Raw genomic sequence first — 6655 nt, forward strand, 5'->3', positions numbered from 1 at the left:
TAGTATCTCAGGAGGATGTTAAAGTTAGATATTTTTAAATCAGCTGGTCCAGATAACTTGCATTGAAGAGTTTTAAAAGAGCGGGCTAAGGAGCTTGCTGGACTGATAATGTTGATTTTCAAAAAAAACTGCAGCACAGGGGAAGTTCCAGAAGACTAATGAAAGAATGTCATGCCAATTTTTAAAAAGAGTAAACGGGATGACCCAGATAATCATAGAAATGTCACCCTGACATCAATCCCAGGCAAGATAATGGAGCACTGATATGGGATTTGATGAATAAAGAATTATAGGAGGATAATGTAATTAATGCCAATCAACATGGGTTTATGGAAAATAGATCCTGTCAAACTAGCTCAATTTTTTTTTAATAAGATTACAAGTTTGGTGGATAAAGGTATTGATGTAACATATTTAGACTTCTGTAAGGCATTTGACTTGGTACTGCATAACATTTTGATTAAAAAACTAGAATTATATAAAATTAACACGGCACACATTAAATGGATTAAAAACTGGCTAACTGATAGGTCTCAAAATGTTACTGTAAATGAGGAATCGTCTTCGAGTGGGTGTGTTTCCTGTGGGGTCCATCAGTGATTGTTTCTTGGCCAGATGCTATTTAACATTTTTATCAATAACCTGGAAGAAAACATTAAATCACCACCAATATAGTTTGGATAGGACACAAAATTTGGGGGAGTAGTAAATAATGAAGAGGACTGATCACTGACGCAGAGCCATCTGGATCACTCGGTAAACTGGACCTAAGCAAACAATGTAGGCCATATTTTCAGGATGGGTGACTTTATCTTGAAAAACTGTGATTGAAAAAGATTTGGGGGTTGTGGTGGATAATCAGCTGAATGTGAGCTCTCTGTGTGGCGCTGTGGCCAAACGAGCCAATGTGATCCTGGGATGCAAAAACATAGGAACCTCGAATAGCAGCAGAGAAGGTATTTCACATCTGTATTTGGCACTGGTGCATCTGCTTCTGGAATACTGTCTCCAGTTCTGGTGCCCACAATTCAAGAAGGATGTTGATAAATTGGAGAAAGTTTCATGAGTATGATTAAAGGATTAGAAAACCTGCCTTATAGTGATAAACTAAATAGATTGAGCTATTTGAGTGTAACAAAGAGAAGGTTAAGGGGCGACAATTACAGTCTATAAGTATCGACATGGGGAGCAAATATTTCATAATGGCCTCTTCAATCTAGCCAAGAAAAGTATAACATGACTCAATGGCTGGAAGCTGAAGCTAGACAAATTCAGACTGGAAATGAGATGTACATTTGAAATGGTGAGAATAATTAACCATTGGAACAATTTACCAAGGCTTGGAGTGGATTCTCTATTACCCACAATTTGTACATTAAGACGGGATGTTTTTCTAAAACCTCTGCACTAGGAATTATTGTGGGGACGTGCTCTGGCTGGTGCTATACAGGAGATCAGACTAGATTATCACAATGGTCCTTCTGATCTTGGAATCTACAAATCCCTGCCCCCAGAAGCTTCCCATCTACAAAGAAACAGGAAGTGTTCTTTTCAGATGGGGGACTAAGCTGGAGAGAGTAAGTGACTTGCCCAAGATCAAGGCCCTGAGACCAGGGCCCCATGTGTGCGAGGTGCTGTAGAGAGATTGTATGTTCCATAGGGCAGGGACTATCTAAAGCAGTGATGCCCAAACTTTCCCTGTTGCACCCTCCCCTTACCAGTCATGGAATCTGTCTGTGTCCCCCCATTACCGCACAGTTGGCTCAGCAGAAGAGCTTGGGGGAGGAGCTGGGGCTAGAGGTAGAGCTGGCCTAGGGTCAGAGAGGGAATGAGGGCAGACCTGGGCTGGGTGCTGCTCCCTCCCTATCCCTACCTGCAGAGACTGGTCTGGGCCCTGGCACGTCTCCCCCTGAACATTCTTCTGTGCCCCCCTAGAGGGGCACGGCCCACAGTTTGGGGACAACTTATCTAAAGAGACAAGAATGACAAAAGGCAGGAGGGGAAACAAGCACAGAAAATGAAGCCACCTGCCCAAGGTGACACAATCCATCAGTGGCAGAACCAGGAATAGAACCTAGGTGTCCCAAGCTCCAGTCTCCCGCCTTCGCCACGAGACCACATTACCAACCAGACAAGCTTTTTTCTTCCAAAAATGTTCTCCTCTTGAAAGAGCTTCTTGTCTGTTAAAGGTTGGCTTTTTTCTTTTTTTAAGCCCACTTAAATCATAACCTTGAATAGCCCTGCCACTGAGACTGGTCAAGTAGCTTAGCCTTCATCCCACTGGGTCCTCAACCACTGGAGTTTTAGCAGAGACAGAGCTGGGATAGCTGAAGGCACAGGGCAGACTGCATCCCTCCCAGAGCAGTTCAGCATCTGAGAATTTCTCAGAGGAACTGGTGGAATTGTATTCCAGAACCTCGAGCTAGCAGGCAGGGAATAGGTTATGCAGGAAGCCGGGATTTCGGTGCATACTAGCAAGGAGGACCACAATTTAGGCGTATCCTTGCCTATTTGAGAGCAACCTTATAAGTCCCTAACAGGAAACAGAGACTAGTCACTGTGTGGGCCCAGGGTAGCAAAGATGTCTACTCTACCAAGTACCATTTAATCCTTAACAGGAGCTTTAACGCCTCCAAGACAGAATCTCTTGTTCAAAAATCCAACTCTGTACACTAAAGCACACGGCCCCGGAGCAGGGCTGTCCTAATAAGGAAACGGTCCACCGACGCAGCCAATCAAGCTCCCAGACTCACCCGCACTTGGCATCCTGCAGCCACTGGAATGGAATCCAGGCAACTGACACAGAGCAGGCCTCCAGCAGGAGGATGCTACGAGGAATCCCAAATATCTCACTGCACGGGAGGCTCCTGAAGTCCGTAACTCGTCATTTTCCAGCTTCTCATCTTCGATGACAGAGCAATAAAGACACCACCTAGTATCGGGGTTAGCTGCAACCAGAAGCACTGATGATGCCTGCTACTGGGTTACAGCAGAGGCAACTGGACAGGGATCAGCTGGGAAGGTGGGCAGATGAAACACGGAGAAATGAGAATGCTTTTTGATTTCAAAGACTACTTGCCCCATGCTAGGATATGGGGCAGCACCTCAATACATGGCCAAGGCAGTAATGTACGGTGGGGGGGGCAGGAATTTAAACTAGCTGTGCATTCTGCGAAATGAAGCCAAATGAAAATTCTCGGGAAGGATGATCTTGTAGTTAACAGACAGCATTTGTGAGACCCGGAAGGCAGTGTGGTTTAGTGGACAGAGCACTGGAGTGGCACTCAAGAGACCTGGGTTTTATTCCTGGCTCTGCCATATGCTGGGTGACATCGGGCAAGTCACGTCCTCTTTCCGTGCCTCACTTTCCCCATCTGTAAAACGGGGAGGATGATACTGACCTGCTTTGTAAACTGTATTGAGATCTAGAGCCAGCTACCCCACAGACTGAGAGATACTTGGATAAATCACTGCCTCCGAGCCTGACCGCTGTCTCACAGTGAGGATAATCCATAAGTATTGGCAAACGGTCACATGATGGTGGGAGCCAAGTATGTACTTAAACTGGTTCTATTAAATATTTAAGCTCCAATCGCATGTATGGACCAGTACAAAACAAACAATCTTTGCCCCAAATGCTCAGGGTTAAAGCTCAGCCCAGATCGGGATGTGTTATGTTTGATGATACAGACAGCAACCATGATACCGTCATTAATTGGGGTGGGGTAGAAGAGCCCTCAAGACCAAGAGTAATGTCTGCCTGAGCACGACTATCCTCTAACACGCTGCATCAACTCTGCCGCTCAAGACGGCAGCTGCCTTGAATGGACCGCGAGAAAATTACAGGGGCAGTCCCCAGAAGCCACAGTCAACACCATCTCGGAGCTACACACGCCACAGGAAGGCCAGGCACAGTCCCAAACGAACAGAGCAGTGCGCTCAAAGCATGTTAAGATGTGCCAAAGGCGCAGTTTACCGTGAAGCTGGGTGACCCTCTACCAGGTCAAAAGTATGAACAACCCCAAGAGTTTAAAAAAAATAAAAAAAATCCCATGTCAAGCCTCCCAAATCACTACCAAAACAAAACTAATTTTTAAGCCAAGGCATTAGGGTTCTCTATTTGCCTTCTGGTTTATGAGCCTTTGGGGTGGACTTGGGTCACATTTTCAAGCTCTTCACCCAAACCTTAAGAACTTAAAAAGACAAAACAAAAAAAAAAAAACCTTGCTAAAAAAAAAAAAAAAAAGAAAGCGGAGATTCTTATATATTCCCCTGAGTCCAGGAGATGGGGCTCCAAGAGACACACCAAATATTGCAAGACTGTTAAAAATCACAAGCACTGCATCAATGTAGTTTGCCTTTCAGGCCCGAGGAAAGCAAGAATTCAGAGCAAAACGTCGGGTGACATGGACCGGGGACACCTCCGCATTTCTATAGGCCACAGGATAAATACAGCCGTTGAGAAAAGTAAGCGAACCCAAACCTGAGGTCAGTTCAAAGCTCTTTTCTTCAGGACTGGCCTTATCCTCACAAAAGGATTCCAAACAAGAGCAAAGCAACTCAGAACATTTAGTGCCAGCCACCAAGGCTTTTCCAGCTTTCAGTGAAGTGGTATGAAAGAGGGCAGCTACTTCCTTGGCCATCTCCCCTCATGGGGCTGCCCCTCCGGGTCTTTCCTCAACCTTCCTCTTCCAAAGACGGAACCAGGAGCATTCCTTTATATAGTCTCCAAGGTAGTCACGTGTTCGGTCAGCGGACCACACCCTCACCTGTCCAGGCTGGAGACTAAACCCCTAGCAACATTCTATGCCCCTTGGAAGGTACATCTATGCTGCAAATCAGCTGCGTTTAACGTGGGTGCGCGATCTAGGGTTAAAATAGCAGCAAAGATGCAACAACTTGGCTTTTAACTCGGGTTAGCAGCCCAAGTTCAACCCCAGGTTGCCCTGTAGGCTTTAACCCAGGCTGCTAACTAGAGTGAAAAGCCAAATTGAGTCACCGTGTCTTCACTGCTGTTGTACCCAGAGTTAAGAACAGGCTCTTTTGCAGTGTAGACACACCCTTGACAGATGTGTTGGCTGCACCCCAGCTTAGAGGGCAGTGCCCTGTTAGAGTCCCGTCCCGCTCTAATGCGGCCATGTAGGAGTGGAAGGAGAGCGTTAACCTAGCACTTAGGGGCAGGGGGAGAGGACAGGTTACAGCAGTTGGGTCTCCAAAACTCAGCCACTATAAGAGGTCAGACCAGAGCACCATAATGGTCCCTTAGTTTACATCTCTCCACAACCAGATTAAGTTTGTCTCAGGTCAGACAGGCATTCAAATCGTTTTCGGGCAGTGAGGGCAGCAGCACTGCAGACTCATCCCAACTGTGGGTGTGTAAACCCGAAAGGAAACCCTCAGGGCTCAGAAAGAAGCAAAGATAGGGCCCCTCCATCCCTGGCTGATCTCCCTTCCCCTCTTCAGTGGTCTTTTCAATACCTCCCCAAAGTTACTTTCCCATGGCAGCAGCTGTGGTGGTAGATGTTGGGGTCAGAGAAGAGATGGGGAGGTACCTATGAGATAACATCTCCCCAGAAGCTGAGCCACACTATGGACTGAAGATTTTGAAGCTGAATTTCAAAGGAGTCATTGTCATCTGACAGACACAGACAAGGTGGTGAAAATTCTCTGCAACACTTAGTATAAAATCCAATCCAAAAGGGAAGGACCAATTCTCCATTCGCTAGGACCCATGGTCTCCACCTTGTAGATGATACATCTTTAATGTCATCCTAGCCATCTTCGGGATGGGGTCAACACTAGGATCGAAGGGTCATATTCTGAACCCCTTACTTCCACTGGATAGTTCCTTACTCCACCAGTTGGTCTACTGAGGTCACCGGGACCACTCATGGAATCTAGGGCTACTAAACAAAGTAAGAGTAATAGAATCAGGCTCTAAACCAGTGGTTCTCAGCCAGTGGTCCGCAGCCCCATGGGTGTCAGCGAGTAAGTTTCAGGGGGTCCGCCAAAATAAACCCGGCTTCAGCCCCAGGCAGCAGGGCTCAGGGAAGGAGCGCCAACTCCATTCTGACTCACCTCAGTGGGCCACCCAGCCTGTGGGTCCGCACCAGCAAGTTTCACACTAAGTAAAACAAAAATAATATTCAGGTTTTTTTTATTTTTGCACCTAGCTTATGCTTTTCTTTTGTACAACACAAATGTGTGTGTGTGTGTGTGTGTGTATCTGTACAACTCTCAGTGTAATATGGCTTTTCATCTGCTGGATACGCAGAAAAACACTTGTTGTGGCACAGGTGGGCCATGGAGGTTTTATAGCATGTGGTGGGGGTGGGGGTGGGGTGGGGGGTCTCAGAAAGAAAAAGGTGGAGAACCCCTGCAAGTCTACACAGGTCCCCAGTAAATGGGATCTGTATGGGGAAGTCCCTGATAGCATTATTTGCTCTGCTCCTTTCTTGTTGCTAGGAATAGTCTATTTCCCATTACAACCTCAAGGTCAGAGCAAGAACTCGGGAGGCAGTAAACCAGGGTCTCTCCTCTAGTGGGATGCCGGGCAAGTCACTCCCCGCCTGTAAAACGGGGATCTCTCCCTCCTTTTGTATCCTGAGATGAAAAGGGTTAAATCAGTGCAAACTATTACTGCTGTACAAATAAT

At 46.5% G+C, this 6655-nt stretch overlaps 1 protein-coding gene across 4 annotated transcripts in view; it reads right to left on the bottom strand.

The window, feature by feature from the left end:
• Positions 1-6655, bottom strand: part of ACTG2 (actin gamma 2, smooth muscle) — a 39764-nt gene that overhangs the window by 31819 nt on the left and 1290 nt on the right. Inside the window, exon 2 of one of the 4 annotated variants that reach the window (XM_077805973.1) lies at positions 6079-6124. The exons of 1 other annotated variant lie outside the window; for it this stretch is intronic. The gene's annotated coding sequence lies outside the window, so the exon portion shown is untranslated. Of the gene's footprint in view, positions 1-1873; positions 2564-2753; positions 2819-6078; positions 6125-6655 lie in introns of those variants that run through there. 2 more of the 4 variants (XM_077805974.1, XM_077805976.1) reach the window with 2 other exon arrangements.

Source organism: Eretmochelys imbricata, chromosome 26 (genome assembly GCF_965152235.1).
Source record: "Eretmochelys imbricata isolate rEreImb1 chromosome 26, rEreImb1.hap1, whole genome shotgun sequence".
Taxonomy (NCBI): domain Eukaryota; kingdom Metazoa; phylum Chordata; order Testudines; family Cheloniidae; genus Eretmochelys; species Eretmochelys imbricata.